Genomic DNA, 24,516 nt, shown 5'->3' with positions numbered 1-24,516 from the left:
TGCTGTAGCTATTACACACTGTTTTAATTCTTCCATAGTTTCAACAATAGTTTTCCTTTCTAGGTCATAGATATAGTCTGGCTTTTACTATTTCATTTTTAAGCTCTGAAGCTTTCAAGTTTTTTAAATTGCTAATGTCTGCACGTAGTTTTTTTTCAGCCAAATTTTTCATTTTGGAGTGTGTGTGTGTGTGTGTGTGTGTGTGTGTGTGTGTGTGTGTGTGTGTGTGTGTGTGTGTGTGTGTGTGTGTGTGTGTGTGTGTGTGTGTGTGTGTGTGTGTGTGTGTGGGGCACAAATTGGGGAGGCTTTCTCTTTCTGTGTTCTGGCTAATATAGTTTACTATTTTTTCCCTCAGTGATGTTTGCCGTTCTGTCAACTCATAATATCTGGGTTGTTCCATAAGTTGTTCTTTTATTGATACTTTTTTCTTCCACTACCTGTACTTTCTATTTGTCTTCCATACTATGGTAATTGTTCTGTGTTGAATTCCAGTTCTGAAAACACTTTACTCTGGATGATAAACGTTCTCTGGTCCATTAATCATTGTTCAGTTATGCCACTGTTTGGATGTTTCCTTTTCCAAATTTCCATCATTCTTTTTTGAAAACCATGGACTGTTGTGTTTGCCTCATAATAACATTTAATAATTTCTTGATTTTCAGTGAGAGTCCAAGTTTTGTGTTTACATTGTTTCAGTAGCTTTGCAGCAGCCTCTGCTGGTTCCTTAACAGGGTCTGCTGAGCCCTGTAACCCATTTGTCACCAGATGCCCAGAGGCTATAGCATCTGATGCAGTCCTTGTTGACCCAGGTGATGACTAATCTGGTATGGATTTCTGTTTACTTCCTTTCATCATAATTGATGTTTGGTGGACGCAGTTGATCTGGCCTCTCAGCTGAGATCTGTCTGGCTTGGGAGATCCTTTAGCATAGCTCTCTACCTCACTGAAGCACAAAGTCCCTCCGCCTCAACAAGGTTGTGCCCATGGAGGGGATGATGATGATCATCATCATCATCATCATCGTCGTCGTCGTCGTCGCCGCCGTCGCCGTCGATGGTAGTGGTGATGGTAGTGATGTAGTTCTGGCCACTCCATATGCATACTGGAGCAATTTAAGGTAGTGTGAATAAAGAGCCACTTTCCATTGTGAATTGAAAATCAATCTTATAAAGAACAGCACAAGTGTTTAAAAATATGATGTGTGTTTTGAACTGTGATTCAGAAACTTTACTAGCTTTTCCTTCCTTATCTATTTTTCTGTTACTTCAACACAGCTGTGCCTGTGTGCTTAAATTTGGCTCATCTTTGTTGGGACAGGGCAAGAGAACAATGGTGGTCATTTTCATATGATGCGAACTTTGGAAATCAGCAGAGATGCTTGTTCTCTGTAAACGTATATCGTGAGGAATTATAAGGTCCCCTGGAAGATTTTGCACTTCTAGACATAAAATGTAGCTGTATTTATTTGCAAAACCAAATCTGCCTGAAGGAGATGCCTTTCCCATTGTGTGTGTCACAGGTTAAAAGATTTGCTGTTGTCCACAGTAGCTGTCTTCACAGATGCTGAAGACAGTGGCTAGCATGAATAATTATTAATGTTGACAGCTAAATAGTTCACAGAGGCAGTAATGATGTATCCATTCACAGAGATGAGGAAGTGTATTTGCATGAGTTTGAGCTATTTTGTTTAAATCTCTCTTGAGTTTGAGACTGAAGAAGACTATATTACATGTGGTACTTCATTAGAGATAATTTCTTATGTACTGAAAAAGGTTCCATGAGCTTTTCATACTTCCCATTTTTTGCAAATAGTTCACTTTGGTTTTTTTTTTTTAAATAAATTTCATGGTGCAAAGAAAGAATATGAAAACAAAGAAGTAGCAAAAAATAATAAGTTCAGCAGCATGAAGCCATCTGTAAATAAACTTAAATAAAAGAAGACAAAGTGTGTACAAATCTGTCCATGTAAAGTTAATGCCTATGTTACACATTCTATGGCTGAAAGGGCGACGAGGTCCACATGCCATTGAGTAATAGAGAGTGGGCATTTGACTTCCCAGTGTTGTTAATGTAAGTATTTTGCCACCATAAAGGTTACCATTGCCACTGAGCATGAATTAATTTCCCCAATTCAGGCAAGCAATCTAAAAAATATGCAGATCAGTAAAATTCAAAGGTTACTCCAAAACAGAATTAGATTGAAGAGTGACAGTTACCCAAAAGGAAACTGCCACTGCCATAATCAAATTATAAGTTTAAAAGATGCATAAGTTGAATAATAACTCTATCAATTACCCAATGTATCAGACCTTTACCAAATCAATTTTGTGGAGTCATATAATTACAATTACATGGTTCATTTCTACTTATGGTGACACTTTCTAAGTATAGAATATTATTTAGAGGTTTATCATTACCTTTTTCTGGAGAATCTCTGGGACTACAACTTGCCCAAGGCTACACAGACTGGCTCTTTTCCAGGGAGGCATAGTGGGGAATGAAACTCTTGAACTCTTGACTGTGCAGCCATATGAGCTGTCCAGCCTGCTGAGGTTCATAGAGATAGCTGATATGGAGGTCAACACTGCTTTCCATTGATTATGGAAAATAGGGCCTGTGTTGTTTTGTGATTGGGAGAAAAACATGAGCTTTATTTATATGGTTGCTCAGGCAGGAAGGCCTGCAAAATTACAGCTCTGAAACATAAACATTTCAGTTTCCAATAGCTAGTTATCTGTGTTGTAAAGTTTGACTAGGATACTGGTTCTTCACCTTGGGTTACTCAGGAGTTTTGGACTGCAACTCCCAGAAGCCTTCACCACCAGCTGTCCTGACTGGGGTTTCTGGGAGTTGCAGTTCAAAAGCATCCGAGTAACAAAGGTTAAGAACCACTGGACTAGAATGGAAAGTTATCAAGAGGAGAATAACTGTTCAAAGAAAGTGTCTTGCTTAGTGTACTACAGATATAATGTGGCCCATATGAATTCTTACCTTGTTATTTTATCCTCAGGAATATTGAGTGCTTATTCAATATTCATAAAACTGTGCCTCACAAGGAAGCTAGGCCGGCAACATTCCCAGTGATATTTTGCATGGCTGAGAGATAATCAAAATGGAGAACAGCTTCAGGAGTCTGTTCCTTATACTTTTAGGAAAATAAACAGCAACAACAGAGTTCTCTTGAGAATCAGAATTTAGATTGCATGGTGAATACCTTTTTAAAACTCTTGTCTAGAACTGTTGAGCCGAGATCCATTGCCGGACTTTGGTATCCAGCACCCACAGAATTTGAAGTTTGTTCCCTGCTCCTTCTATTGTAGCCTTCTTTGATGCTATAAACTTGTTTCAGAGGATCTTCCAATCTTCCCAAGCAGATGTTTAGAGGGCAGAGGGGGCTACAGAAGCTGAAAGTAGTGGGATAGGTTGGAAATATGGTACTGGACTATACCTATGGGAACCGTCTATCAACCACTCTGGAACAGTTTGCAGTCTACAGATGTATAAACAGGCAATTTCCTCTTAAATTCCTGCTTTTTCTTTCTTGTTCTATAGGCACGTCAGTATTAAACCAAGACTGAGACAAGAGTATTTAAATAAACACCAGGAACCACAGTATTAAGGTAAGCCATTCAGTTGCTCTCAGATAACTGTACTTATGAGTGTTCTAACTAGAACTAAAAGTCTGTAGAACCATTAGACCTGGACAAGATCTCCTGCCACATCAAGTTGAGCCTGAAGTGTTATAACTTTTGGTTGTTCATCCGGAGGGGAAAATGTTCTACTTCACACTTTTAGAACAGCCTATGCAATCTGTGGAGGAAGAAATTGCATGCACTTAATTAGTCAAATTTACTTTGTATAGTTGGTAATGCTGAAGAATTTATTCTCAGAATTCTGCTGTGAACTATCCAAGGCCAGACAGCTTCTTTTCTCAAGATGTGTGTGTGTACTATGATGCTGAAAAAATAGTAAGAAGCAGAAAATCAAACCCCAAGAGCTTTGTAACCCATAGGACTTGGAAAAATTGTGGCTGTTATCTTCATAATCATTGCTTGGTGTTAAATTGCTGAAAGTGCCTGGTGTTCTGAGACCAAAAAGTAATTTGTTGAACTCTTAAATGGCCAAAGCTGTTTTGTCAATAACTGTTTTAAGTTTTAGCTTGTCCTCGGACGTTTGGATTACTGTATTGATGTGAGTTTTAGGCAGCACATTCATTGCCTTTAACTAAAAAAAAAAAAAAGACAATCCTACAGTTCTTGAAAGTTTCCTGTCTATTTCCATGGACAATTGTTAGGCAACTACATGAATGCCTGTTTACAAGTGATGTTGAAATGTGTTTTGTAAAATGTACATGAATACAAATGAATTACACCTTAAGGTTCCTAACAAAGCTATTTGCCTGACTTCTGCAATGGCTCAGTCAGTTGTCTGCATTACTGTAAGTGAAGTGTATCTCTTTTTTGAGTAAGCAAAGCTCCCCTTTTTGCAACCAATAAGAGGTGTCACTGCCCTGTTGGTTCATCACAGCTGTACCATGGTGGAAAACTATCATATCTACTGATCAAGGGGCTACTGATAGTGGTGGGGCTGCATCTTTCTTCTGCTAGTACTTACTTCCAGGAACGCCTGTTCCAATCCACCAGAGAAAAAGATGTAGCATTCAAATGAAAAATGTCACTTATTGGTGACACCTTTTGAAGATTGTGTTGTTTTCAAATTAACAAAATCAACAAATTAAGTTGAACAAAACAAAACAAACAAGCTGTACATTTTGATTAAAATTAAAATGGCCAAACAACCATTCATTTTACTGCATATGTAGTAAGAACATTCCCACAGTCTTTAGCCATTCTTATGTAGATAAAAATGCACCCCAGAATTAGTGTCCCAAAGTGATAGTTGAGAAAATTTCAGGAGAAAACCGATAAACACAGTGTTAAAGGGTCTTCGGCAAAGATACAGCACATAAACACTCTGTGTTCATTTGTGTGCTAGAAAAACAATTGAGAAGTCAAGTTAGCCTTATTTATGTCTTGTTTGAAGATTTTGGGCACAGATCTTTCAATATAATAAATCCACTCATGTCCCCTGTGGTCCTGAATTCAGTAGTTCTGTGAGTCACAGATGGTAGAATGCAACTTTTTTACAACTTTCCAGTTCCCATATTGCTTGAAGTTTAGTTTTGCATTTTCCATAACAGTTCATTTGACAAGGTTTGTGGATAATTAATACATATTTAAAAATTCACTCAGATCTAATTCTTTATACATTTGAAATTCTGGGAACAGCTATCTTGAAAAGTGATTCCCTTTTTTGAAGGACTCAGAGAGGCAACATTCCATGGTTTATTTTGTAACAAATAAGGACAGAGAAAGGAGATAGCTCTGTTGATATAATGTGGCTAACAGTTTAATCAGGTTCTTTGTCATGTGGTGTCTTAGATTTATATGCATGGATGTTCCATCATTATATCCGAGGAACAGGATAAGGGAAAGAAAATATCAACTTAAATTTATGTTGGTCAGCATCACTGTATTTCTCTGTTCTATGTAACTGAAATCCTTTCAATAAAAGATTAAAAGCAAAATGTAAAGGGTGGTAAGTAGGGAGGTGCATGGTGAAAACTTTTATTTTTGTTTCGTTTGGATACGTTTGTAGTTGTGTCTTCTATTTTTGGTTTTTCTGCACTAATTCTTTCATTTAACATGGAAGGAACTGTTTGGGGTTATTTGTTTTCATTTTTCTCAGTTCATGTTTTCTGACACCAGTCTAAAAAGGCCCTGAGGAACACATAAAACCCACTTCAAAAAGAAGAAGAAAGCAGAGGCAAGACAACCAATGTACTCCAAAAGCAAGCAACAATAGCCAACAATCACCACCACCAAACAAAAAATCTCTCACAAAAATATATATAGTGGTGCCTCGACTTACAACCATAATCTGTTCCTCTGGAATAACCTCCCTCCTAATATTCGCGCGGCTCCCTCGCTGGGCATTTTAAAAAAACAACTAAAAACATTGATGTATCGGCAGGCCTTCCCCTTTGTCAGTTTCTGATCTTTCCTTTCCTTCCACTCCCTAGTTCTGTCCCATCTTGCTGTAAGTTCTCCTATGTAAAATTGCTTTTAATTATATTGTTCTTTATTGTTGTAAGCCGCCTAGAGTAATCTTAATTGATTAGATAGGCGGGATATAAATTAATTAATTAAATAAATAAATAAATAAATAAATAAATAAATAAATAAATAAATAAATAAAGAAATAAATAAAGAAATAAAGAAATAAAGAAATAAAGAAATAAAGAAATAAAGAAAAAGAAAGAAAGAAAGAAAGAAAGAAAGAAAGATGGACGTAACTCGAAATGGTTGTACGTCGAACACCATTTCCCATTGAAATGCATTGGAATGAGATTAATCTGTTCCAGAAGGAAAAAAAACAATAAAATAAAATAAAATAAAAATAACACACTGCAAGGCTCATAGGAAAGTGCTGGGCTGCAAAACAAAAAAACAAAAAAACAAAAAAAAACCAAAAATAAACAGAGCAAGCCCCGAAGGTGCTGGGGCTTTAAAAACAAACTGAGCAAGCCCCGAAGGTGCTGGGGCTTTAAAAAAACCACAAAAATAAACCATGGAGCAGGCCCTGAAGGCGCTGGGGCTTAAAAAAATAAAAAAAAATAAAACAATGGAGCAAGCCCCATAGGAATGCGCTGGGGCTGCAAAACAAAACAAAAACAAAACAAAAAATAAACCATGGAGCAAGTCCTGAAGGTGCTGGGGCTTAAAAACAAAACAAAACCAAAAATAGACAACGGAGCAAGCCTCACGCTGGGGCTGAAAGAAAAATCACCAAAAACCAAAACAACAACACAGCACAGAAACATAACCCCCCAGCCCACCCACCCCCCGCAAAACCCACCCAGAACCATTTTTAAAAAGCAAAAAGCAGCACCTTACCTTACCAGGCAGTCCCAAGCCTCCTCTGATCACCCTCACTCTAACTGTTGGGGTGAAAGAGATACAAAGAAGCAGCCTCTTCACCTACCAATGGTTAGCAATTTGAATTTCCCACCCTTTTCTCTTGCCTTTTTTTTTAAATTGTAACTGGAAGCTCCGGTCACAAGTCAAAGCCAAATTTTACGGCTGGAGCTGGTCGTAACTCAAATGCTCGTAATTAGGGACGTTCGTAAGTCGAGGCACCACTGTACCATTAATAGAATAAATAAACAGTAAATTAACCAAATAATAGTTTTTAAAAAACAATCAAAATGGGAAATCACCATGGGGGATAGCAAAATAAAACGCATACACACAGCCTCCTCTCCCAAAAATCTTGAAAAGCAAGCAAGCAAATAAGGGCAAAAATTACAATCAAGCCCCTCTTCCCAGGAAAATGATTAGACTATGGTCACATTTCTCTCATACTACCATTTGATAGTTCTCTTCTTTTATCTGAGTCCACTCCAGGCAGGCAACACAAAAAAATCCAAGAAAGGGGAGGAATAAAGGCTGGGTGGGTAGAAAGACGGAGGAGGGGATTCAAGGAAACACACTGGCACCGACAGACTGCTTTTTTCCTTGTTATGTGTATCACAAATGAATCACAGTATTTCTAGCAGGTGTGTTGCTGCTAAGCCTTCTCAGTGCTACTGTGGGAGTGACGATCTCATAATTCTCAAGAGATTGGACTGTAACTCCTGGCTACTGGTGGGAGAGAATGGAGGTTGCTGTCCAGAAGCATGGGGAGAGCCATGTATCCCTCATCCTTGCGCTATTCGGTGGGAAAACAACCAGATCTTACCTTACTGAAGTTGCCTTTTCAGAATACAGTATAGTAGAATGGGGGGGGGGGGAGCTATGTTGGAGCTTGGTTAAATATGTGTGTATATGTAGTGTTGTTGGTCACTAAGTGCTTGTATTTTCACACTGAAATCCAATATGGCAAACCGTAGACGCTGGCTAAGGATGTACCATTGGATTTTGGGGAAGCTACAAACCCCTAATTCTCCATTCTGGGAGATCCATCTGATAGACAGATAGCATTCGGAGCTTGGAAATGTATCATTTTGTCCTACAGCTCTCTCCCAAAAATCCTTCAGCCAGCATGAACAGTAGTCCCAAACTCTGTCTTTTCCCCCACATGGTTCTTCATTTGAAAGTGACTAGTTTTGATTCCTATGATGGAGGTTTCACACACTGAAGTTCAAGAGCATGTGTTGGCTCCAGCACTGTGTTTTCTCCTGCACTGCTGGCCGCAATCCTGTTCTGATCTCAGATGGTAATCAATCTGAGTTTAAACAGTTTGTGTCCTTAAACACCCTCATTCTCTGTTATTCTCTTCCTGATGGGCTGCGCAATCCCTGTTGCAAGCTTTCTGATCTCTGAGTGCAAAGAAAGGTTAGGGGGCTTTGCGAGATCCTGTCTTCTGCTGCCTCTGAGTGTATTTGGCTGTAGGGATTTGTTGCAGACACCCACATGTGTCTGAGATGCTGAACTGGTTCACAGCTATTCAACCCTGGCTGTTGTCTCCCTGCTTCTGTGCTGCTGCCGCTGCTGCCACTACAAATTGAAATGTAGCTCGTGTTCTGGTCACCATTATTTAGCATCACAAACAGTAAGCGGAAGAAGGCTGGCCCAGTTACTTCGGTAAATTTAGCCAAATGGACACTAATGTTCCATCTGGATCCTATCAGGGACAGTGCTTTCTTTGCATATGCTAACCTTAGCCTGAGTTCCATGTGCTCAGCATTTTCAAGCGGATGAGTCTGGAAGGGTGCCTGAGCATGGCCAATAAGAAATATATACATGCCTCAAGAATTCAGGAAGCAGAGCAGTGCTACTAAGTCTAAAATCCTTATTAAAATACAATACAATACAATACAATACAATACAATACAATACAATACAATACAAATAAATAAATAAATAAATAAATAAATAAATAAATAAATAAATAAATAAATAAATAAATAAATAAATAAATAAATAAATAAATAAATAAATAAATAAAGTGAATTGGTTAATTATGTAGGATTTAAACTGAGGAGAGGTGTTGGTAACACTGCTCAACTGGATCCAACATAGGACAAGACCATAGTTTTAATTTGTCTTTTTTGTCACAATAATATAATGTTTTGTCCCTTTTTGTTCAAAGGAGACTTCAGGGCAGGCTGTGACTTGTTCCTTAGGATGTGAGACTGCAATGCAGAAACCTTCCCTTTACAGAATGTTAAAGTCATAGACATTTTGTGTGCAAGCTGACAACCATAATTTATATAATATCTAGAGGAAATTGGTTTTGGAGGGATCCCTAGTGAAAACCATGCCATATTCTGACAGAGGCAGAAACAGAGATAAAGGTGGAGACCACCTGTAACAGGAAAGTGTGGGTGTTTTGTTTCTGTACATGTCATATATTGCAGCCTATCTGTGTATGAGTGCATCGTGCCTTTATTCCTTGGGTGCTGATAGTAAACTATACAATGGAGAAGTAGAAAATCCACAGTTAGAATCTGTATGACCTCTATGCACCTTCCTTGAGGGAGAGACCTTGCAGAACAGATGGAAGCCAAATAGCATGTCATCAGGAGGGAGAAACCTAGGCTTTCCTGCTGCTATTTCTGTTTGAATTTATAGATTGATAATCTTTTAATTTTCAAATAACAGATGTTGCTGCCTTCAGGGAGAGTTGACGAAGAGTATTTCTGCATATTTAGCAATCTCCTGTACAGTCTGTCTGTCTTTGCAGTCTACCTCCGCTGATTTGCATTGTATTTCTACTGGGCTAAGGGATACCAGGGCAAACATTGGGCATTTACTTCTCAAGCTATGGGCAGAAAGCCTTCTTTATTCCATAGTCAGCCATAATGAAAGGTTTGCAACTTCTGTATGTAAATAAGGCCCATGTCAGTCCATGAGATGAGGGAAAGATGTGAATAATACAAGTCTCAAATGAATATTTTTGGGGATCCAGAATGAGGAATCTGTCTTGACAGCCAGTGGAGTTCTTGATTCTGAGCTGTAAAAGCCCTGTGAGTCCTCTTCCAGCAAACCTGGCTGCAGTCTTGCATTTTTAAAAAGAAAGTTCTATACCAAAGATCATTTTTATGTCTTTTCTAATCTTATGTGTATGTTGGGGCTAACAGTGGCTTTTTAAAGCTTTAAATTACTAAATGTCTCTTCCTCGCTGCCGCGTTGTATGCAATCTCTAGTTTATCTCTTTCTACCTAATAGTATCATAGGAAGCATGCAGGAGATATTTGAACCCCAGAGAATAAGAAATGGTCTGTTCTGCTTTGCTTAATAGCAACAGTGTTGATATGGCATGTGGAAGTTTCTTGGCCATGTTTCTCCTAGCTGACTATTAGCATTTCTCTTCTAGATCTTCTGCACCATTTTGTTAGATGGGGCAAAGAGTGTTTTATCCATAAGAATGCCAAATATAAAACAAATTTTCTTCTAGGGGCACTGCCAGTTGCTATGTCTTCGGGGTGCATGTTGGCTACCATTCTAGTCCTCTAACCAGAGGTGTACAGATTTGTACATTCCAACTGCAACTTCAGAATTCCAGACTGTTACCTTTCTGGAACTTGTAGTACAAAAGCACTTCTTCACATCTCTACATCTAACCTAGGGGTAGGGGACACATAGTAGGATTTTTTTCCCATCTGCAGGCCCTTGTGGACCAGAGAGGACTGAAGAGGGAAGAAATGCCTCTTCACTCTATCTGCATGAAAACCCTGTCTGTTGCTGTGTACACCATTGCTATCATGTCTGTAGAACTGCTGAGTTCTAGAACAATGAACATCCACACTAGCTGTTCCTCGCTGCTATTTTTTTGTGGCTGTAGCAAAATAAAAGTGGTTCATATTTTTGTGTGCAGTGACCTTTGTTTATTCTAAAAGAACGGAAAGGAAATGGCTTGAGTAGGCCAGGCAATCATCTTGCCTGTTAAGCCTCAAAATGTTATTCCAAAAAAGAAACGAACAAGCAAAAGCTCTCACTTAAATTTAACAGTTTGCAGCACTCAGTGATAATCTTTGGGAAGTGGCCAGCTTGTATTGCTTTTCCAAATGTTATTTCGTAATGTATGATGTAGCTGGATCCTTTTATATTTTGTTGTTTGGTTTTGGGGCAATTTTAGGAATCAGTCGTTCACTATTAATGGTTTGTTTGCTTTTTGCAACATTGTAGAGTCAGTTGGTTTTTATGCATACAACCCTCCAGCTGTGAACAACTCAGAGCAACCTCCCCTTGGATGTTTACCTCTGGCACATAACCAAGAGGGAGGGAATAGGGCTGGATGGTAAGGATGGAGTGGGCTGTGGAAATAGCAGTGGCACTTAGAATCGGTGACAGTGAGAAACAGATGCATTTCCTTGTAGATATTTCTTAATGGGGGCTCAGAATGTAAGACTGTGGTGTGAAAGATCTCTTTCTTTTTCCTGTTATTCATTGAAATGAGAGTGTTTTTGTCATACATTATGGTTCCTGAGCCTCATCAGTCTGTGTGCACTAAACCTACAAGGAAATGTGTTCAGATTGGACCAGAAAAATTGTAGTAATGTTACAGCAGAGTTGAACAGAGCTGGATTCAAGAACATGCATTGGATTAAAGGTATTTGATTACCACAATAAAAAGTAACAGCTTAAAAGAAATGGTGGGTAGCTTGTGGCTTTCCAGATGTTGCTGGACTGTGTTCACATTTGGAAAAGTTACTTTATAGGACATGTCTCTCAGAATTGGTCCTGCTGGTTGAGACTATTCTGGACATTACAGTTCAAAAAGGCAACTTTTCCAAGTCCTGTCTGTCCCTGAACATCTGGGCATCTCAGCATCTCAAACAGTGCCTCTGGTGTGGGCAATGCTTTACAACTCTGCAGTGTTCCAACTAATCCAGTGCACTATATTAGTTCCAGATAAGACCCCTCTTTTCAGTAAACTAATTTTCACCTTCTTCAGTGCAAATTTGTCATTGCATTTCATCTAACACAAGTACTGACTTACATAGCTGTTTTAATTAATAATCATGCTTGGATAGCGTTAGGCTCTAGACCCTAACAAAGACAGCTAGAAGTATTTACTAAGGGATCAGAAGCATATACTTTTGTTATTGGCTCTCATTCTGGTTTTTAATGCTTACACACAAGGTAAAACCATAAAACCTCAACAAACTTAGTTTGTTTTTTCTCTGTTAAACATTCAGAGAATATACAGTAGTTAAAGGAACTGATCTATAGTCTTTTATTCCTATTTAAAAATATGTTCCTTTTCATGTTGAGCTCTTATGCATATAGGATGGAAAGACTATTTTTACCTTAAGGCTTTCTTCTTAAATGCCAGTGAGAAATTCTAGAAAAGGAGCAGATTAGCCTCCAGGCACCAAACAACAGTGGCTTCTTTGCTTTGGGTAATCTAGTAGTGGGAACAGAGAGAGCTGAACAGAATCATCATTTATCTGCTGTCCAAGGCAGACAATACAGTTGACAACATGCAAAGCTAACGGTTTCAGCAATCATACCATATTCATAAAGGAAATAAATGGGAATTAAATGTGTTTGTTTGACCTGTGACTTTCTGAGGTTTGTCTTCTTTTGACTTCTTGATTTCCTCCTCTTCTCATGAACAGATACAGCATATGGATTCATATAGGAGGCATTTTCATAGTGAGGCAGATGGAAAGCCTTGCAGAAGGGGAAACAAAAGCTACCAGTGGGGGATGCAGGCTGCATATCTAAAAGTTTTGTGGAATAGGCATTGATTGGGAATCTCCCCAGTTTACAGCTGGGCCAAGGGATTGACTGCTTTACATCCTTTGGTCAGTCCTGCATGTTGACAGAAAGGAGATAGTGAAAGAAGTGGATGTGGGGTGGTGGTGGAGAGAATTGACAATTTATCGCAAAGTGTTGTCAAGCTTTTAGGGCATCTGATAGAAAGGAATAAATGAACTAGGGCAATATTGGGAGGCAAGAATTGTGGAGAGAAAATGCTTTATGTCTTTCAGCATGAAGTTAGTGATGGCCACATCGATAATACTCACATTTTGATTCATTGTTATTCTATGCCTGTGATGGATCCTTTATAAAGTTTTTTAAAATTTTGGCAAAAAAAAATCAAAAGGCAAAAATGTAGATGTGTTTCAAATATCTAGTCTTCGTATTACAAGAAAATAAACCTAAACAGCCCCTAAAATGTGATTCTGTTAGAAATGATATTTTAAATATCTCTTTAAAACATTCACTTATTTTGTAGTATAAACTATTAACATGTAGCTGCCTTGTTTGAAATGCGATGGAGAACCCCCTGCAGGAACATGTTCATTATTGAATCACTTGTAATTATGTGATATACGCCATAAAACAGGAACAGCAAAGTGTCTTTCTGGGAACATTGGCAACTGGCATTTCACTGTTCATCCTGCACGTTGTAAGTAAAGATTATAAATAATTGCTACTGTCCTGGTGGTTCTGAAATGCTGTTGAAAAACTGTTCTTGTTATGACATATTTCATTTGTGTAATTCTGCCAAGGGAATTTTATATTTGTTGTCTCTGATGTCTCATTTGCTTTTGATTGCTCTTCATTCTTTTTTAAAAAAATATTGTAATGCTTCACCGACCTCTTCATCATTTCTTCACTACAGTTTTCCAGCTTGTGCTTGGCCCCTTTCAGATGGTTAGAGAAGGAAGAATGTCATTACCACACAATTGTTTAATAAAACATAAGACAACAAGAATAGAGATTGGCATGAAACAAACCATAAAGCAAAAGCTCCTCATGAATCAGGCCATTTTGTAGTTCATTTTGGGCAACCTAGTTGCAGGCGAATTGTGATGTTGTTGGATGTGGTTCATTTTCTGTCAGTCATTGTTTTTTTGTTTATCAAGACTTTTTGTATGGCCTTTCCACTTTTCTTGCTTTTCTAGCTCCCCTAACAATGGGGCTGGTTCAACAACTCATTCCTGGCTCTGCATCTCCATATGAATAGAAGCCAATCAGAAAATGTATTTTCTGTTACAACAGATGAAAATCCCCGCTCCTGCCCTCACTGAGAGCAGTCTGAAAAATGGAGTAGATTGGGATGCTTTCTGCAAAGTTCCAGTTATAGTGAGCTGATGACAGGATGTTCACAAGTACTGTAGTGGCTATTCAGGGCAATGGATATTTTAAATCTGAGTGATAAGGCAATACAATGCCAGTGCCTTTAATCTATTCCCTTCATTTTTCTGCTTTAAATTTATGTAGCCCAACCTGTTTTTGGCATTGTAAGAGAAGGATTATGGTCGTCAAGAAAAACGGATGAGTAACCATCCACACTCATGCTCATCCTTATTGACAACTCTCTGAAAGCAATAAACCCAGTCTAAGGCAAAGGTAAATAGTTCACCTTCTCCCATTCCATGGAGTGGCTTTTTCTTCAGCATTGGCAATGGGACAGTGTTTTGAACCACACTTGAGGGGAGCAGGGTAGGCAATGGGGTAAAGGCAGGCTGTATCGTGTGCAATCCTCTGCTCAAGCAAGTTGTTGCTTTTCCTATTGACTAGCAAAGTTCCTAATTACTGTACACAGATAGTTTAAAAAATCCAGCTAAGCTTTCCTGCTTCACCATCTGCATGTACTGTATTCTTTGTACTGGTCTAATACATGATAATTGTGGTTATTTTGTGTCTAAAATTAGTATGTAGCTGAAATGAAGTTTACTTTTAGATTCTCATTCACATAGAAGAATTATTCACATGATTCAGGAAATGAATTAATTTTGAGCTGAGTGTATTTATTTGGTAAAAAGTGTGTGAATGCTTTCCCCTGCCCCCTTGCAACATGCTGAGAGAGAAAAAAATAATCTGGAAACTACTGTTTCAGATGGTGGCATCGCTTTCCCTAATGATAGGAATGACTCTGTTGCTACTGTTATGCACCACTGCCAACCTGCCCTGTTCAGTAGCACTGGCATAGTGGGACATTCCTTGTAGGAACTCAGTATAATAGTCCCTGAGGAACACCAAGATATAGCAGTTACCTCTTATATTAGGTACAATTTAAGAAGTAATGCTTTTCATATTTGAGAACTGTAGTTAGGGAAATGATTTTTTTTAAATATGACCTCTTTCAGAATTTTGCCACTGGTGTGATCAGAGGCCATGCTGCCTGGAAGATTCTGAATCAAGATTAACATTTTCCAATTTTTGACTAGTACTTTCTTTGTTCTGGCTAGAATGCCTAGGATCTTACACATTTGTCTCTTAATAGTGCTATTCAGTAACAAATCCAGTGGTCATATATTATGTGGGTTCCTTTCTGCCCTGATTTCCTTTCTTTCTGGGGGAGGACTGGAAGTAAGGTGTAGGTTTTCTTTAAACACTACAAGATTCCTATTGGGTTCTCATGCAAACAATTTTAATAGTAATGGGTTCCAACTACCCTTTTAACTTACTGTGCAGTTGTACATTCTTTCCTTTCCCCCTGAACACTTTGTTCTAGTAGGTTACTGGAATAATTTACCCTTGGTGTCCCTGTCCAGAATAAAAATAACTACATCTTATTTAGAAAGCAGAGCAGAGAACGATTCAGGGGTAACCTTGCATAATGCTGATGCTGATTATATAAAAGGCTGAAAAACTACTGAACATTCATGAAACAGTAAAACTAATGATACGCAGTGATGTTGATGAGTGATAATATATGAACATAAGTGTATGTTGTTCCCCAGTAGGCTAATAGCCCTGCAGACAAAAGTGACTTTTTGTAATAAGCAGTCAAAACATGGGGGAAATCAATCTCTTTGGTTTTTTGATAATGAAAAAATACTGTAACCCCATCCACAAGGTATAAAGGAACAACAGGTTGCCAGTTCATCTGTGGTTTATTAGCTTGATTTTGCAGTACAGTATTTAGAGATCCAACATGCAGCTGCATCATTTGAAAATGATGAACATTTTGGGAGGAACACAGTTCCAAGTTCCTAAATGAAACCATCCACCTTAAAATTCACTTCAGGAACTAGGTTATTTTACAGATGTCATTCTATACAGATTCAAAGTTAGTTCTTTTAAACACAATGAGGTTTATTTCTAATAAAACATACAGTATAGCAGGTTTAATAAGGAACCTCTGGACTGCAGACATATGGTAACCGCCTAAGATTCTTCATATGACTCTCAATTCCCTTCTAGCCTGAATCAGTGGGAATTTGGTGTGTCAGCTCCTCTGCAAGTTCCATCGATTCAATTGAGCCAATTCCAGAGAATGTGTGCACATGACAATGTTTGTGTGTAAGGGTGTGTGTTAATAGTCCAGTCTAGGGAAACATACTAGATACAGTAGATATCTACTTTTTTATTTTGGCAATGGTTCTGACTGCTAATACTTAATCCTTCTTTATCTGCCCTTTTCAATCAAACATAGATGTAAGATTGAATTCTCATCCTAGAGTATTACATGCTATTAAGCACTGCAATGTGCAATCCAAATGCAGAGAAGCATGTAATATGTATCTTCACGAGGCATAAAACATCACAATGAAATTTCTCTTCTGGTTTTGTTTGGATCTGCATCTGACCTATGTCTATCACATTTTCTTACAGCAGCTTGCTTCCCTGCTGTGTGAAATTGCCCATTCTTTCCTTCTGGCACTCTCTTGGGTTAATATGAGGGTGGCGGCCACTTAACCTGGCAATTACACATGGGGTTAATGTACCTTGACTTTGAAACATGGAGACAAGTAGCATACATGAATATGAATAAGATGGATTTTAGACATTTACAAAAGAACAGTTTTAGGCCATTCTGAAGAGAACTTAGGAACTTGGCATATTCATTGTGTAATATGTTAAAGAAACCTATACCTAAATCCTCACCAAAACAGGCCTCCCTGGTGTCCCCATCTGTCCATGGCCTCTCTGATACTGGTAAATGAATTTGATTCCACCTTATTTTTGTTGAATTGTGGCCTGCATGGACAATCCCATCACCCAGATGGTGGTAGCACATGTGGGCACTTCATGTTCAGTATTTGTTTTGGCAGCAGTGTAAACTTGTAGAAGGTTGTAAGGGTGGACCAGTTCTCACAGTTGTTGTTGGTCTTCATAGCTAACTTGGTTCTCGCAGTTGGTAATCTTAAGTAGGAATTACTTGTTTTGAAAGAATTCGGAACAAGAACATGACACGTGTTGATTACTAAACTATGCTCTGTAATCTGGATAGAGCAGTTTGAGGGGTTCAGAGCTCTATATGCATCTAGAGGAGCTTCACTATAGCACCTGTTACCAATACCCTGTTCTCTACCTGAGAGAATGTATTATCCACATTATGCGCAACATCAGGTTAATGGCAACAAATAAGGTTTGTGTTACTGATTAACCTGAGTAGGTTTTTAGCTAACAGTTGGAGAAATCACAGTTGTACCACTGTCAGCATTTTTGTGTTATTGTTTTCTCTGCTAAACACTACCATTTTTGCATTCATAAGTGTGTGGGTAGAATTTGGTCTCAGGGACAGAAAAACTTGGGACAGTGTGGGTTGTGTTCTGATCTGATGTACAGCCGTGGGCAAACAGCACTGTGCCTGTCTGTTGACTACAGGCCACCCACTTGCACAAGCATGGCAGGAAATTGCTTCTAGGAAAATGGTGTGCTAAAAAGATGTCAGTGAGATTGTCAGCCACTGAGATATATATGAGTTAAAGAGACTGTGCTTATGCTTTGTTTGTTCCATTAATGTGTCTGGGGAAAAATATGAATGGCATTACATCTAGATTGGTCACCCATTCATTTGTTTCAGATGGCATGCATTCCAAATCTGAAGTCCCTTCTTAGTCCTAATCTTCAAGAATCACAGAAGTTACTAATGTCCACCCCCTGTGCTGATAAATTCTTCTCATGCTATCAACATGTTGACTCTTGGCAGTGAAATACTAGCTAAACGTAACAGTATCCTGATATCCTTTTGAAAGAACAAAGCAGCTTTTGCAATTGAGAAAGGAATTTAGAGTAGAAAACTAGAGAGAAGAGTTTGTAACTTTCTTCTTCAGCTCTAGATGTTTTGAGCTTCAGCAGTGAAGGATTATGGGTTTTATAATTTAAAAAAACAGCAAAAAGTTCCACACCCTTTCTGTTATTGATCTTTTGATCATCTTTAAATTAATTGCAGCCAAAAGTATCCTCAGGTTTAAATAACAAACACATTTTAAAATAAATAGGTGCCATGAAACCTTAGACTTACATGTACAGTCCACAGAGTGTATTTTTACTCTATTCAGCTGTTGTATATAACAAGCCTTCTCAAACCTACAGATTTACTGAACTACAGTCCCCACCATCCAGCCACTATGTTTTAATTGAGCAGGTCATCAGTTTAAGCAAAGGTGGTTGCAGTTCCAAAGGCGTGCTTCAGCATTACAGCAAAAAAGATCCCAAACAGAGTTGGTGCGAGTGTATTCAGCTTCCTCTCCTGCTGTGCACAAAGGGTCCAGGCCTCACTGCAGTACAGGAGTGTACTCAGGACACAGGCTCTATAGACCTGGATTTTGGTATATGTTGTCAGCTTCTTATTGAGCCATGCTCTCTTTGTGAGTCTTGAGAACATGGTAGCTGCTTTGCCAATGCGTTTATCAAGCTCGACATCTAGGGAGAGAGTGTTAGAGATCATTGAGCCAAGGTACACAAATTCATGAACAACCTCCAATTCTTGCGTGGAGATAGAAATAGAGGGAGGTGAGTCCATGCCCTGGCCCATGACTCGTGTTTTCTTCAGGCTGATTGTTAGTCCAAAGTCTTGGCAGGCCTTTCTAAAACAATTCATGAGTTGTTGAAGGTCTTCAGCAAAAAGGGCAACAACAGCTGCATCATCTGCGAAGAGGAAGTCCCGCGTGCATTTCAGTTGGACTTGGGTCTTTGCTCTCAATCTGATCTAGTCCAGAGATAGACACCTTCTATTCAGAGATATACTTTTCAAGACAACTTTGAAGTTGGCTTGTTCTTGAGAGGGCAGTTAAGAGGCACTATATTTATGAAAGATATACTTCTCATATGGTGATCTGATCTGATTCAGCTGCTTGCATTTTTGGACTCTTGGGATGGGTACTGCTATGAGGATCATCATCATCATCATCATCATCATCATCATCAATAACAACAACAACAACAACAACAACAACAACAACAACAACAACAACAACATGCATAGAACTGCAAAGCTAGAAGGGACCCTATAGATCATGGAGTCCTCTAATTATGAACACCTATTTATTTATTTATTTATTTATTTATTTATTTATTTATTTATTTATTTATTTATTTATTTATTTATTTATTTATTTATTTATATCCCACCCATCTGATATATTCTACCACTCTGGGCGGCTTACAGCACAAGATAAATAAATTAAAATGGCACAAAAGCATTACAATAGAAACAATAAGGTCTCCTAACACACACTGCTTAAATCTATGCTCTGTGTCCTAATTGAGTTTGGGGGCATGCACAATGGTACTACGAGGCTTTTCCTTCGCCTTGATATCAGCCTTATCTGGAATATTATTTCCGTCGCCCTGATGGTCAGTCTGCTCCTCCTCCGTGTCGAGACCAGACAACTCAACCTCACCTGCAGGAACCATTGTCCTCCTGTGATCCCAGAACCCTTCCATCGGGTCCGACGTCTGGATCTCGACAGCATCTGGAATCTGTGGCTCTCCCACCCCCTCTCCCAGTCATGCTTCACGGACTCAGGACAATGACCTAATTGATGACCTGAATCTCCCTACTTCAGCGTTCGATGCGCCTCAGGCCCGAGCATCATAAACTCGATCTCCCAACCTTTGCCCTTTGAATTCTTATATTACACCTCAGCGATTCCTCATGGTCTCTCTCGTCTCTCTGTACAATACTATCCAGATGTTAAGACAAGGTGACTGGTTTGCTGTTATCAACCTCAAGGACGCTTATTTCCATATTAGCATTCATCAAGAATATTGTCGTTTCTTGAGGTTTTCGCTCAATGGAGTAATTTATGAATTCAAGGCTCTCCCATTAGGCTTATCCACGGCACCACGGGTGTTTAGCAAATGTTTGGCCCCGGTGGCGGCTCACCTTCATTTACATGGCATTACTGTATTTCCCTACCTTGATGACTGTTTGCTGATGGCACCTTCTAGTAAACAGCTACTTCATGATGTTTCGTTCACTATATCCCTTTTGTCTAAACTTGGGGAAGTGCTGGATGCTACTTGGGTCAGGCGTTCCTTCCGGAAGACATGATTGTGAAGATCCAGGCTATAGTTCAGTACTTCACTCTGGGCACTCTTCAGGCACAAAGATTGTTGGGTCTGATGCCTTCCACCACTGCAGTAATCCAACATGCCAGGTTGAAGATGCGGTCACTCCAGTCCTGGTACCTGGCATTTTTCAACCTTCTTTTGTCCAAACTTCTGACGGTTACAATAGAACTTGCAGAACAGCTCACCTGGTGGTCTCTCCAGCCCTATCTTCTCAAAGAGAGACCCTTTGGACCTCTGACACCAACAATACAAATTACCACGGATGCCAGTCTAGCAGGATGAGGAGTGCATGTCCACGACTTGACAGCAAACGGTCATTGGACACTAAAGGAACGCCGCTTACACATCGACCTGCTAGAACTCCTTGCTATTTACAAGGCCTTTTGAGCATTTGAGCATTTCCTTTTGGGGCATGTAGTACAAGTTGCAACCAGCAATACCACAGTGGTTTTCTACATGAACAAGCAGGGTGGCACACATTCACAACACTTCCTGTATCTCTTGGTTCAGATCTGTGAGTGGTGCTACCAGCTCCACATTTTCCCCATTGCTGTTCATGTTGCCTCTGCAGACAACCTTCTAGTGGATTGGTTAAGCAGACTACAAGATTGCACCCACGAATGGTCGCTGGATGACACAGTAGTCCAGTATCTTTGCCACCAATGGGGCACTCCATGTATGGATGTCTTTGCTTCCACTGTCAACAAAACATGTGACTGGTATTGCTCCTGGGCAGGAGACGGTCTCCACTTGTTGGGAGATGCATTTATGGTACCATGGACTGAGGGATTCCTCTACATGTTTTCTCCCATTCTTTTGATCCTGAAGGCTATGGTCAAGGCACGGCAAGACCAAGTAAACATGATCTTCATTGCTCCTTAGTGGCCTCGCCGGATGTGGTTCTCTCCGCTACATCACAGTTCAGTCTACCATCTTTGTCTGGCAATGCTGCCTCATCTGCTCTTTCTCCATGATGGGAGGACACTACATCCAGACCTGGAGTCATTACATCTCATGGCCTGGAAACTGGCTCCTCGATAGCAGATGTTCTGCACCATACTCAGAGACCATCTACTACTACCACTTATGCCTGTAAGTGGAAGATATTTTCGGACTTCGCTGTTGAAAATATCCTTCCTGTGGTACCTACCTTGCTTGATGAACTGTTGCGATTCCTCCTCCTCCTCTTTCTTCGAGGACTTTTGCATTCAACTCTCAAGGTGTATGTAACTGCAGTTGTGGCCCATTGGCCTCTGTCTTCAGATGCCGCTAAATTGTTTCGGCATTCAACACTGAAACAGTTTTTGAAGGGCCTTAGAAATGTGCATCCTGCCTACAAACTACCCACCCCTCAGTGGTCCCTGCAGCTTGTATTAAGGAGACTGATGTGTCCACTGTTTGAACCGCTTGCTACCACTTCTTTGGAGTTACTTACCATAAAGACAGCTTTCCTCCTTTCCGTCACTTCTGCATGACGGGCTACCGAACTGACAGCTCTGTGGGTAGAACCACCGTTCCTGCAGTTCCACCCTGATAAGATCACCTTGTTCCCAGATCTCTCTTTTCTGCCAAAGATGGCTACGTCCTTCCACCTTAATTAGCCCATAGTCCTGCCTACTTTCTTCCCAAATCCGACTTCAAATTTAGAAAGTCTCTTCATTTTCTGGACATCAAAAGAGCCCTTGCTTAGTATCTCTCCTAGACTGCATCCTTTTGATCCTCCCAAAGACTCTTTTTCTCTTTCCAGGGACAATCTAAAGGATTACCTGTGTCACCACAAACGTTTTCCAGATGGATAGTTACAACAATAGGACTGGCATACAAACTAGCTCATACTCTTCCTGCTACAATTTGAGCCCACTCTACTAGAGCAGTTGCCTCCTCCACAGCCTTCCTTAGAGGGGTTGACCTGGTGGATATCTGTAAGGCTGCTAAATGGTCTACACCTCTTACCTTTGTGACCCACTACCACCTGGATGTTCGAGCGAAGGTGGAAGCTGCCGTGGGGAGAGCCATCTTGGCATCTGTCTGATCATGACGCCCACCACCTGGTAAGTCAGCTTGCTAGTCGCCCATTAGTGTGCACTCACAGAGACCATGAAGAAGAAAGAGAAGTTACCTATCTGTAACTTTGGTTCTTCAAGTGGTCATTGTGAATTCACACTCCCCGCCCTTCCTCCCTGCTGTCCATCACTGGTGCCATATTGCATGCTGTGCAGTGGCAGACAGTTCCATGGAACTGAGGCACTTGGTGCCAGGGTTATAGCTGGTGTGTGGGAGGTCCCAGCACCATGTGCTTCAGCTCTAGAAGATTCCGAAGCTCCTCTGCACAAGCGCAGATTAACCCATTAGTATGAATACACAGATGACTACTCTTTAGATGACTCATAGAATTTTGCCTTTCTTTTCATCATTGCTGTTGTTTGGAGACTTCCTGCACATTTTCTGAGGTGATGGCTACATTTCAGCATATATGACAAAAAGGAAACAAGCAAAGAAATTTCTATGGCATCTTGAAACCTAACAGAGTCATATGTTGTTGGACTGCAGCTCTGATTGTCTCTTACCAGGGCCCCTACTGCTTTCTAGTTCTGGCTGCTGTGCTAAAGAAATAAAATATGTTTCCAAATAGCACAGTGGAACAATAGGCTTGCTGGCCCATGGGAGAAGTAGTTACTGCAAGGGCTGCTGCAAGGAATTTGCAGTGTGACAGAGAACTGGACAGAATTTCCTTTTCCTCCTTTTCTGAGCATTACTATAGTTACTGTCATTGTTGCTGCTGATTGGTAGGCCTTACTAGGGGAAGGCAGTTTGCACACTGAGGTGCTGGCAAGATGGGTGTTTGGGCAATATGGAAGAGCTGATGATAGGAGAAGCCGTGGAGGAGCAACTGCTGAATGCTCGATTGTTGGCCAGAGTGTGGGAATGTACTTTTTTGGACTATAACTCCCATAGCCCCCCACCTCCTCCCTAGAGGATTTGGATAGTTGTAGAAAAAAAAAAGTAAACATTTGTAAATAATTTGGCTCGTTTTAAGGCAATGCAAATAGGAGGCTGAAGAAGCTGGTTTGTGTCAGTAAACTACAGTGTGATTGGGACAGTGAAATTTATTAATCTTCACTCATATTACTTTCTGTGTACATTATGAATTTGGAAAAACATTTAATTTCTAGGCTAGTTTGATGATTCTTTGGCATAACGGTGCACATGTGTAGGACAGGGGGAAGAGATGGATTTGAAAAACAAAAACAAAAAAAACTTTAGAACAAAAATCACATGCTTAAAAAAAACCCTTTCTTAATCTGTAATCTGCTGGTAAAATTGGGACAAACAGACAGGATTTACTGATGTGTGCAGAGCTGTATTTCCAGAGCACAATACAGAATTCAGCATATTCTTAATGAAATAAAGGAGGAAAGCCATTACAGTCAGGGCACTGGCTTCATTAATTAAAATGGTAAATCTCAGTTGTGGGTTGCACATGTGGAACCATGAGCAGAACATGTCTGAAGCAAGCTATATTGAACAACTATCTATGGCCACTTTGTTTGTTCCAGATATTTATAGACCACTTAACTTAGTGCTAAAGACGAATCCAAGTGGTTGTAGCAATAAATAATCAACCCACATAAACCAAAACACTAACCCACAAGTTGTATCACTCAATGGTTTATGTACAGTATCTGGCTGTGGAGGCAGAGGTTGGAAGTTCAGTCCTGCACGGCGCCTGCTTGACAAAGGCTGGACTCAGTGATCTATAGGGTCCCTTCCAGCTCATTTCTCAGATTAAATAAATTTACATTAATCCCCAATAGTGGTGGCAGCAGGAAATACAGATATACAATAACTTAAATGAGGAGGTCCTTAAATGCTTCTCAAAAGAGAACAGTCTTTAACATCCTCTTAAAGGATACGGGGGCTGACATACTTCAGGCAGAATCCCATTCCATAGGGATGGAGCCACAGCCAGGAAGGCACGATTTCTCATAACTGTCTTTTTTTTAAAAACCACATTTTATATACCAGTAAAGACTATTATGAGAGCTGCTTATATTCAGTCAGTTCATATCTGTTTGGCCGGGCCAAATGAGTAAGAAAAACTGTTCAGAGACATTAGAAAACTGCACAGGGAGCTGTGTTGAACAGTAAATGACGTTTGTATCAGGGAGATCCTGACGAAGGGCTGCAAGCTTAAAACAGGACAGAATTCACAGCTACTTTATTTTCCAGCAAGGAGGACCTC

At 39.8% G+C, this 24,516-nt stretch overlaps 1 protein-coding gene across 33 annotated transcripts in view; it reads left to right on the top strand.

Annotated features, from left to right (window-relative positions):
- The window catches only part of NFASC (neurofascin), a 229,028-nt gene that overhangs the window by 69,914 nt on the left and 134,598 nt on the right, over nucleotides 1-24,516 (top strand). For all 33 annotated transcript variants that reach the window (XR_013544331.1, XR_013544332.1, XM_078391894.1 and 30 more), the window contains exon 2: nucleotides 3,553-3,620. The gene's annotated coding sequence lies outside the window, so the exon portion shown is untranslated. The remainder of the gene's footprint in view (nucleotides 1-3,552; nucleotides 3,621-24,516) is intronic.

Source organism: Pogona vitticeps, chromosome 4 (genome assembly GCF_051106095.1).
Source record: "Pogona vitticeps strain Pit_001003342236 chromosome 4, PviZW2.1, whole genome shotgun sequence".
In the NCBI taxonomy this organism is placed as follows: Eukaryota; Metazoa; Chordata; class Lepidosauria; order Squamata; family Agamidae; genus Pogona; species Pogona vitticeps.
The sequence above is the reverse complement of the archived record's forward strand: the minus strand, read 5'-3'. Positions and strand labels throughout refer to the sequence as shown.